General features: G+C 42.6%; 1 protein-coding gene across 2 annotated transcripts in view; it reads right to left on the bottom strand.

Moving 5' to 3' along the window:
* NCKAP5L (NCK associated protein 5 like) overlaps window positions 1-11551 on the bottom strand; it is a 51793-nt gene that overhangs the window by 33366 nt on the left and 6876 nt on the right. For both annotated transcript variants that reach the window (XM_027844454.1, XM_027844455.1), the window contains exon 2: window positions 4703-4778. The gene's annotated coding sequence lies outside the window, so the exon portion shown is untranslated. The remainder of the gene's footprint in view (window positions 1-4702; window positions 4779-11551) is intronic.

Consider the following 11551-nt stretch of genomic DNA (forward strand, 5'->3'; position numbering starts at 1 on the left):
AAGTTTTATTATATTTTAAAATGCAAAAGCCATTATTAGTTTGCAGGCCTTAGGCTATAGTTTGCTGATCCCTAGAATAGATACACGGTCTCCAAGCTTTTTTGATTATACCCTTTTAGAAGAAAAACTTTTTTGTGAATGCATTCCTAATTTGTGTATTATTTATTTATAAATTATATAGCTATGCTATTACACTTTATGTGCATTAAAAACATACAAAGATAGAAATTTAAAGATGAAATAATATTTGATTCTAGAAGGGAACCATCACAGTCTAATGAGAAGGAGAGTGACATGGTCAGACCCATGATTTACACAAACACATTTCTGCAGCCATGTGAAAGGGAGATTGGGAAGGGGAAAGGTTTAAAGCACAGAGATCAAAGAGGAGGCTATTGCAGTAATTCAAGTGAGAGGGAAGGAGGGTCTGAAAAAGGGGGGCAGCAGTATGATCAGAAAGAAGATATCACAGAGGTAGAAATGACAAAATTTTGAGACTGACTGTATAGGGTGAAGGAGTCAAAGATGACACATAAGCTGTGAACCTCATGGCTGGAAGAATGGTAGTGTCCTGTAGAGAAGCAGTTCTCTAACTTTCTGGCCTCATGACTCCATTGTTGTTGTTGTTGTTGTTGTTCAGTCATGTCTGACTCTGTGTGACCCCACGGACTTTGTCCATGGGGTTTTCTTGGCAAAGACACTAGAGTGGTTTGCCATTTCCTTCTCCAGTGTGTCCTTATTTTACAGATGAAAAACTGAAATAAATGACGGTTAAGTGACTTGCCCAGGGTCACATAGCTAGTAAGTGTCTGAGGCCACATTTGAACTCAGATCTTCCTGACTCCAGGTCTGGTACTAGTACTGCACCACCTAGCTGCCCCATGACCCCTTTACATTCTTAAAAATTCCTCAGGACCCCAAAGTGCTCTTTTTATGTGAGTTATCGGTATCTATATTTACCATATTATAAATGAAAAGATCTTACTATTATCATAAAAATAGTTTTAATTTAGTAGACCACCTGAAAGGATGTGAGGGACCCTCAGGGGTCCCTGGACCATACACTATAGTAACAGAGAAGTTCAGAAGAGGGGCGATTTTTGTGGGAAGGACAATGTAATGCATGTGCTATGCAGATCAAAACCCATACATGACTACTTATCCCTGTGCAATGCTCTCTGTCCCATCCCAAATGGAAAGAGAGAATATGAAGTTTGTACTCACTAGTCACTGCCCCAGAATACAGTGGACAACCTCTGAGAGGTGCCTGGAACAGGCATGAGGTGATCTGGGGATACTACGCTTGGAGAACTGGGGATGTGGAATCTCCCCAGTGGAACCCGCACAGCTACTGGCCACACACGTTTGGTTACAGCTGCCCCTTCAGACAAATGCCCAGCTCAGAAGGGAGACTGGAAGCTTGCACAGTGGAGGGAAGTGTGGGGGAATAATGAGGGATAGAGTATTGGAAACATTCTTCCAAAATGGCTACTGCTTAGAGAGTAGTATGTGACCTATCTTTCCACCCTCCAACCATCCCTTGAGGTAAGGCCACAGCCTCCACTTTAGAGATCATCTAGACTAGGGGTCAGCAAACTCTTGCCTGTGCACATGAGCTAAGACTGGTTTTTACACTGTAAAATAAAGTTTTACTATATTAGCTCACAAGAAGCTGCAGATTTGGTCCTCAGGTATAGTCTGCCCTCCCCCAGATCTAGACCAGTGGTCTCTCTCCAATGTCTTTTCCAACTCTAAATCCAATGGGCTTATGAACTCACTGATGAGACAGGGTTAGGGTTATGTGTCAGAGAAACAGAAGTCCCTTCTTGGGAACGGATACCAACATCTGATAAATCCCCATTTCTTTTAGTTTTCCAATTGTAGGTTAAACCTTCCTACAAAACCAGGTCAAGAGTCAGAAGACCCAGACTCTAGTCTTGACACTACTACTAGCTTGTGAAAAGGCTCTGGCTCTTCACTTGTCAAATACAGGTAATGATGCTTCTCCACAGGCTTCACACATACCAATGGTAAGCATTCTATAATGCAATAAAAAAATGTTTTTGCTTTAAATAGTATTTTGTTTTTTCCCACAATTGAAATTTTTTTTGTAATAAGTTTAACCGTTGGATTTCCCCAAAACAAAACAAAATCCAATAAAAAGTGATCCATCGATCAAGGGTTTGTATGGTGTAGGAATACAAAGAGCTCAAGTCGGGAGGCAGGAAACTGAGTTCGAGGTCACCACAGCTTGTGCTGGGGCCTTCCCTATGCATACTGAGGCTCCTCCAAATAACCGAACCTCCCAATTCCTCAATCTACTTGTTTCCTACAATCTTTTCCTTCACCGTACTTCACCTACACAGAGACGATAACCTTAACCTTGCCCTCACCCACAAATGTTCCGCTTCCATGTTCATGAGCTCGGAAATTTCTTTATCTGATCATAATCTTTCAACTTTTTCTCTTTCCCTATGCTTTACAACCCCTAACCCTGTTTTTCAACCTTATTGTGAACACTAATCCCTCAACCCTTCAGTTGCTTTCCAGGCTATAAATCCCGCAATGACCACGCTGTCCTCCCTTCCCTATCTCAACGTTTGGTGAACAATTCAGCTCTACACTCCCATGAATCCTTTGCTCCCTTGTTCTCTCACCAATCACACACTGCCAAACTCCCACGATCTACCTCATTTGCATCTATAGATAAATGAAGCCTCCCTACTAACACTGCTTTCTCCAGTGTTACCAGTAATCTCTTAAATGCCAAATCTAATGACCTTTCCTCAATCCTTCTTGACCTATCTGCATTTGACATTGTTGATCACCATCTTCTCTCTTAACTCTGTTCTCTCCTGGTTCTCTTCCTACCTGTCTGACCAATCTCAGTCTCCTTCACTGCATCTTCATCCAGGGCACAATCACTAACCATGGGGATCCCTTCCAGGGTCTGTCCTGAGGCCCCTTCTCCCTCTATATTATCTCAATTGACAATCCCATCAATTCCCACTAGTTTGATGATCATTTCTATGCAGATGACATCCACATCTATATACAGCCTTAGTCTCTCTCCTCTTGGACAGCTCAAACTGGATATCCATAGGCGTCTGAAACTCAAGACATCCAAAACTTAAACTCGACATATCCCCAATTCCTCAAGCCCTCCCAAGGGCACTACCATGCTCCTACTCACCGAGGCTCACAACCTTGTTGTTATTTTTGACTCCTTACCTAAACTCACCCCGACATGTAACCTTCATATCTATCCCTTTCTCCCCACTCATGTAGCCACCACCTTGGTGCAGGCTTTATCACTTCAGGCCTACATTATTGCAATAGCCTTTTGATTGCTCTTCCTGCCTCAAGTTTCTCCCTATTCTAATCCATCTAATAAGCTGCCAAAGGGATTTTTCTAAAGTGCAGATCTGTCCATGTCACTCCCTACTCAAACTCCAGTGGCTCCCTTCAGGATCACATGTAAAATTCCCTGTTTGGCATTTACAGTTTTTCACAACCTGGTCCCTTCGTACCTTTCCAGTGTTCTCATACTTTACTCCCTTCACATACATTATGATCCAGTGACATTGGCCTACTTTATGTTCTTCATATGTGACGTTCAATCTCTGACTCCATATCCATGCCTTTTCACTGACTATCCCTCATGCCTGTAAAACTCTTCCTCCTCACTTCTGTCTTCTGGCTTTCCTCAGCTCAAATGCCATCTTCAGTAAGAGGCCTTTCCCAGTCCCCTCCACTGTAAGGACCTTCCCTCTGAGATTACCTTCCTTTTACACTGTATGTATCTTGTATTTACATAGTTGTTTGCATAATGTCCTTCCTTGTTAGAGTGTGACCTCCTTGAGGGAAGGGACCTTGTTTTTTCCTTTGAATCTTAAATGCTTAGGGCAATATCTGACACATCAATGTTTTTTGACTGACTTGGGTTTTTTAGTCTCGGCTATGCCACTAAGTGGATGATTCTTGGGCCTCAGTTCCTTTATTTATTCAATGAGAAGGGTGGAGGAGATGATCTCCTGGGTCCCCTCTAGTTCTGACATTCTACGAATCATGGACCTGGGTTTGGAAGTATTTCCTCCTTTTTATCTGAATTATGAACCTGAACTCCACTCCCAGCTGTGGAAAGGACAGCTGGCTTTATTTTACTATTCTTTCATTTCTATATCTACATCAGATTCTCTGCAATGGTCAGTTACATCTTTTCTTTCTTTCTTTTTTTTTTTTTTTAATTTTTAATTTTTATTTTTAGGCAATTGGGGTTAAGTGACTTGCCCAGGGTCACACAGCTAGTAAGTGCCAAGTGTTTGGTCTGAGGCCAGATTTGAACTCAGGTCCTCCTGACTTCAGGGCCAGTGCTCTATCCACTGTGCCACCTAGCTGCCCCAGTTATATCTTTCCTATAGCTGTTATGGAGGGAGTTTTTCTAAGTGGGAATATCCACTTATTCCATGATAAGCAGAAAAAAGGCAGGTACCTTGTCTCTCTAAGGAGGGGGGCTCTGCAAGTGTAAAGATTATGCATTACCTTCTCATTATCATACTGCGTTAGACATTAAAGACTTCATCTTCACTACACTACCTTCCCTTTCCATGTTTTTAATTGTTCAGGACAATTTCCCCCTCCAATCAACATTTCCCACCTACCCACCCTACCCCCCATACACATAGGAGATTGAAGCCCTTACCTCTCTCTCAGCTCAGCAATTTGGAGATATCACAGCTACAACAGCTACAATGGTCACCTTGTGTCAGTCACCAGGCCTGGAATGGGAAAGTACAGAGTCATGGAGACAGAGATATGATATCATCTTCTCTGGGGCAAACCAATCAAAACATTGGAAAAGTCTGAAAATATATGCAATGCACCACACATCTATATATAGACCTCCATCTCTGCAAAGGAGTAGGGCAGAAGTGTCTTCTCATATCTCTTCTTTGGGTCATGCTGATTCTTTGTAATTTTGCAACATTCATTTTTGATTATTTTGTGGTTGTTCTTTCCAATAATGATTACAATTTTTACATCCCCATCTACTTTCTTAGGACTTCAGTAAGTCTCAGAGGTGATTAACCAGTTCTTTCACCCAGTAGTTTCCACTTCTTCAGTTAAGGAAGGTCAGCTATATAGTCAATGGATCCCAGGAGCCAACTCTTCACCAGAGCCTGCAAAATTCCCTTTAAAGCAAGATTCTTACTTTTTCCTCATTTCCCTGACAGGGTCCTTACTTTACCTTCACTCTTCTCAACTAACCTCTCAGCCTCAACATTGCTAACAACCCAGACCAGCTAGCAGGCTACAGGCTAGACTTTTGGCCAGAGTGATCTCCTGACTCACCCATCCCCAGCTTATCTACGGGGTCTTAATGGCTTCCCTTTCCCTGACAAAAATACAGTATTTTTAAAAAATTGTTTTCTGAAGCCTTGGTGCAGGGGAGTATTTTATTATACAATCTCAGAGTAGTAAGGAACCTTAAAGGTCATCTAATCTGACTTATATCTGAGCAGTTGTTTTTGAAAGAAATAATAAAAACAGGATTATAGAAAAAAAAATCACAAACTCTGAAAACATGACTGTATTGTTTGATAATAAAGGAATTCACTTCAAAGGCAACTTGGTCATTTACTATTTATGTGACTTTACGCAAGTCAATTAATCTCTCTGGGACAATTTCTTAATTTGTAAAATAAGGAGATTGGATTAAATGACCTGTAAGGTCCCCTAAGACATCTCCCCCAAGTGGTCATTTGTGGGGAACAAAATGGAAATTTTGGGTAAAAAGGAAGCACACAATTTAAAAACACCCTTTAGAAAGTCAGTTTGTTATTTTAGGGACAAAAAAACATATATATCTTGATTTGTTCATAAAGTTGTCAAATATATATTTAGAAATGTGAAGGCCCCCAAAATAGAATCTTTGAAAATTTTAGGAAAACAAAGGGGTTTGTTTCTCCTGATTTGTCTGGGGGGGGTAGGGGGGAACAACCAATAGAGTTCTTAGATTTATAGACTGGGTTTTCCTCCCAGATTTTTCCATCTCTTCTCTCTATCCTACTAAGTCTTCATATTTACAAGAAGGCAGAATGTTATCGTATGAACAACACTGAATTTGAATCTGAAGTGAGTTTGAAGCCTTTTTCATTCACTCACCCAACAAATATTAATAAAAGCTCACTATATACCAACTTTCCTTTTAAGTCCTGAAAGACATACAAAAACGTGTAAGACACAAACAAGCCCTGCTCTCCAAAAAGCACAAAATAACTACACTAAAAAGGAGGTAGATGTCTTTGGGGAGGGATGAGACCGCTCCTCACTTGACTCCAGGTCACTGTTGCTATATATCCAACTTCATTCAGATTCTCTGTCTGATTCTGAGAAAGGATGATGAGCAAGGATCCTGCAGGAACCAATCTATTCCCAGCCCCAATGTACCCAGGTGACCACACCACTCCTAGTGTGGAAAAAGGGAGAAGCATCAGCACCTCACAGTCATACATCCCAATTCCCTTTTAAACAACTTGAGTACCAGGACATTTACATCTCTGTACTAGTACATAACACATAGGAAATGTTCAATGTTTGTATCAATGCATGAATGGATGCAACTCTCTTTTGGGAGAAAACATTTTCCCTCTGGACAATCAGGGCATGCCCTTTTTCCTGGCACATAGACCCAACCAGTCCTAGCCTAGGGGCTAGACCTCGAGGCCACAGGTTCACCACCCGTCAGCCTAACAGACCCACAGATTAGGTGGCAAAGCTGAGGAAATAACAGTGACAGCTGACATTTCTATAGCACTTTAAGGTCTGCAAAGTGCTTTACATAAACAGTCACTTGATCCTCACAACAACCCTGATACGAGTTAGGTGCTAGTAATCCTGTTTTACAGATAAGGAAACTGAGGCTCACAGAGTTAAAGGACCTGCACAGGGGCCATACAGCTAGTCAGTCTCTGAGATGTGATTTGAACCCAGCTCTTCCTGATTCCACTCTCTCTACTATGTCATGCTGCAATAATTCCAAAAAGGAAAGCAGCCAGGAGTCCTGTCTCCCAGACTCTAGCACCCTACCTCCAATGATCTGGAACTAGTCTCACTTTCCCTTCCCTCACATACTCAAACCCCTCTCCAAGGTTATCTAATTCCTTTTAAAACTGTGCACACAATGTAGTAGAAATGGGTGCCTATTTTTCTCTACCTCTTCAAGTGCCCCTCATTTTCCCCTTGTCCAGCTGGTCTTTCAGACCAGAGACATAATTGAACATTGTCTTTCCTCCTCCCCCTTTTTCTCTTTCCCTCACCCCAGCTCATAACAGCTAGCATCCAAAGCTTGGGAGTACATACACAGAAGATGCTCCAATATGGAGAAAGGGGAAAGGAGCCAGGACTGTGACTGGTTCCAGACATTAGCCAAGGTCTTGATCAATGAGAAAGCATCTCCTGGGACTTCATGCTATTCCTCTCAGAGCCTTGTGGGGATCAAGACCAGACACCAGGGACCAGGAGACATGTGGGAGGAAGTGGCAGTAGCACTGGTGGTATACAGCTAGGAGCTCTACCCTCTAGGAGAGGGTAAAAGGTTTTAGATAAGAGTAAGGCAATCCCTCTGATAAGAGAAATATCCCTGAACCAAACTGCAAAATCAGCTGCTTTCCTCACACTCCCTGCCCCACTCCAGAGGATGGAACCTGTACACATGGCTTGGGAAGTCACACTGAGCTCCTCCCCCCTCCTTTCCCAGCTCAGAATCAGGAGCTTGAGGATTCTAGACACTAAAGGTACTACGAAGGCCTCCTTCCTGAAGGCATATCCTTAGTCTGGAGCCAGATACCTTGGGAATTTCACCCTCAATCCAAACTCTGGACGGGGGATCCAGACAGTTTCGTTCCCCCTTCCCCTTCCTGACAAGTGGTACCACCAGACACAATAGCTCTTTTCTCCTGACTCTGAGAAGACACATCTGCTCTGAAGGGCTGGAGGATTGGCTACAGTCCCCTCAGAACTTCCTTTCCACCTGCTTGTGCACTTGCGCACACACATCCCACCCTCCCTGAGAACTTGTAGAGTTTGTACCCTGATGATCTTGTCTGGATCTCTGCGGTAGATCCAGTGTACATAGACCATAAAGGGAAGGAACTTCTCCCACAGTCCCATTACTAATCATGCACACTTCTCTGAAGCTCTAGTATATCAGATGAATACCTCCTTCCCCCAAACATGCAGGGTTCCCCAGCTTCAGCACAACCCAATCAACAAAAATAGCAGCTGCAGTGGGGGAGGGAATGGAATACCAACACAATGGATTTATTTATAGGGTCACACACTAGGGGTTCAGCAGACTCAGCCCCATCCCTGTAAGTCCAGGGCTCCTGCCACCTTTTATCCAGACTTCAGGGGGCTTGCTGAGGGGAAGAATGGGCCAGGATTTCACACTGTGGCCTGCATAGGCCATGCTCATTCTGCTGTTATTTCCATCCTCCTCCATGGAATGCCATCTTTCACCTCTGTACTTCTCAATCCAGCACCCATCCTCAAGGTCCTCCTCCTCTAACAAGTCTTCCTTGACTACTCCAGCCCACACTGATCTCTCTAGCCTTTGTGCTCCTATTGCACTAATAATAAGATGTAATTGTTTCATGTTGGGGGGGTGGGATTAGTTTTGATTCCTTCCCAGAGATCTGGATCAATTTTTTTGGTATATTCCACCACATGCCCATTGTAGGGGTACATAGTAGGTCCTCTGTAAACACAAGCTAATAGGGGACTCAGTATATTCACTTCTACAGTCAGGTTTTACCTCTCTCAATTTCACCTGGAGAAAAGGATTTAGAAGAAGGAAGTGAGAGCATAAAACAGGCTTGGGTGAGTAGAAGGTTAACATATCTCTCTTAAAGGTCCTGCCTGTGAGGATGAAGAGGCTGGAAGTCCCACCACTAAATCTCTCTTTTCCTCAACTCTACCAGTTCTCATGTTCAAACTGACTAGGGTCCAGAGGGGTGAAGAGGCCATATGACAGTTCTTTCCAGACTTGTCCCTGACAGTGGCTATGGCCTTGAGGACACTTTCAAGCATTGCAGGCTTTAGTGTTTTCCTCTCATAAATGGAGCTAATCCAACTTTACCTAGAAATGCTCTCCCCTCCCTGGCCCATGAAAGCTATAAATCCACCAATCTTCCTGTCCTGAGCTCCTTCCTCTGTCCCATCTCCATGCTACCCCCAACCCCAGAAGAACAAGGAAGTCAAGACCTTTTCAACCTTCTGGGCATAAGTCAAGATTCACTCCAGATCCTTTAGAAACAGAGTCTGCACGTAGTAGATCTGACAATGGATTGGCCCCTAACTATTCTAAGTTGCAGGAGAGAAAAACTCTACAGGTTACCAGGCTGCATCTGAAGGACCAAGAAAAACAGGGCAAGGAAAGGAAAACAGATTCTTCCCATCAGCCTCAGAAATGTGATGTAATCAGTCCAGGACTCCCCAACAGGCAGGTGCCCTGCTACCTACCTGTCTGACTCCCATACATCTCCCAAGCTTCCATAAATTCAGAGCCCCAGGGGGACCCATGGATGCCAAGGGAACAGGTTCTGGCACGCAGGGCATCCATCTGTGCCTGGGCAGTTCCAACCCTGACCTAGCTGACTCCTCGGGGACCAGCTGGCAGGGTGTGGCATGGAACAGAATGCTGAGGATCTGCCCATATGGTCCGCTTTGCCCAAAAGAGGAAGGGGAGAGAGGGAATGGTACAAGAGGAACCATGGTACTCCTTCAGGCCCCACCTCAGGCTCAGCTCTGCCCATTAGCCAGGATCCAGGACCCTTAAATCCCTATTCTGGATCAAGCATAATATATAACCCTAGGCAAGACCTTAACCTCTCCAGGTCACACTTCCCCCATCAGGCCATGGTGAAGATGAATGAGGTCATGTCTGGATTGAAACAATAACTGTAGCAAAGTAGCAGGATATAAGATAAACCCACACAAATCATCAGCCTTTCTGCATACTACCAACAAAACTCAGCAGGAAGAGACTGAAAAATTCCACTCAAAATAAATATAGAATGTATAAAATAGTTGGTAGTCCACCTACCAAGGCACACATGGGAATTATATAAATACCACTACAAAACTCTATGAAATAGAAATCTAAGTAATTGGAGAGATCTTAATTGTCCATGGTTGGGCCATGCTGACATAATAAAAATTATAATACTTTCTAAATTAACTTGCTTTTTTAGTGCTATACCAATCGAACTACTTAATAGAATTAGGAAGAAAATAACAAAATTCATTTGGGGAAAACGTCAAAAATCTCAAAGGAAATAATGGAAAAAAGTAGAAAGGAAGGCAGTCTGGCTATATCAGATCTCAAACCATACTACAAAGCAGTAATCATGAAAACTACTTGTTACTTGGTTAAAAAACAGAAAAGATATCAGCTGAACAGAATAGGCATATAACATTCAAAAATAAATGAATACATAAGCAAAGGGTTTGATAAATTCAAAGACTCCCAACTACTGGACTCACTCACTAGTCAACAAAAACTACTGGGAAAACTATAAAGTAGTGCAGCAGAAATTAGGTTTAGATCAAATCAGTCAATACTTAATGAAATTAATTCAGAAGAGTCAGGAAGACCCAAGTTCCAAATCCAGCCTCAGTCACTTCCTAGCTGTGTGATCCTGGGCAAATCGCTTAATCTCTGATTGCCTTAATTTACTGGCAAAAGAGAAGGCAAACTACTCCAGTATCTTTGCCAAGAAAACCTTAAAGACAGTATGGTTCATAAAGGTTATGAAGTTAGACATGACTGAATGACTGAACAACAAAATTCACTGGAAGGTCAAACATCAAAGCTGAAGCTAAAATACTTTGGCTACATAATGAGAAGATGGGACTCAATGGAAAAGACCTTGATGTTGAGAAAGACTGTAGACAAAAGGAAAAGGGGATGGCAGAGGAAGAGATGGACAGATAATGTCATGGAAACAACAAATATGAACTTGGACAGTCTTTGAGAGATAGTGGGGGACAGAAGGGCCTGATGTACTATGGTCCATGGGGTCACGAAGGACATGACTGAACAACTGAATAAGAACAAATACCTCATATCATTTACTGAGATAAGCTCCAAATGTGTATGACTTAGATATAAAATGTCACATCGTAAATAGATTAGGAGCAAGAAAAGAAATACCTTCTGCAACTCTGAACAGAGAAGTTCATGACCAAGCATGGAACAGAGATCACAGAACATAAAATGGACAATTTTGATTATATTACATAAAAATTGAAAAGTGATGCATAAGCAAAATCAATGCAATTAAGATGAGAAGAGATCATTATCTGGAAAGGCTCTGCAGTTTCTACAAAGACAGGACTCTGGTGTTAGAATCACCTCATTGGAAGTGTCTGGGATTGAAGAACAGATTGGCAATCCATTCAAGTAGTCCAGGGTCTCACAGGGAGCAAGGCATAGAAGAAAGTTGGAGTCTGGAAGCCCCGGGTTTAAATCCTATCTCAGACACTTATA

This window comes from Vombatus ursinus, unplaced genomic scaffold (assembly GCF_900497805.2).
Source record: "Vombatus ursinus unplaced genomic scaffold, bare-nosed wombat genome assembly UNPS02014941.1, whole genome shotgun sequence".
In the NCBI taxonomy this organism is placed as follows: domain Eukaryota; kingdom Metazoa; phylum Chordata; class Mammalia; order Diprotodontia; family Vombatidae; genus Vombatus; species Vombatus ursinus.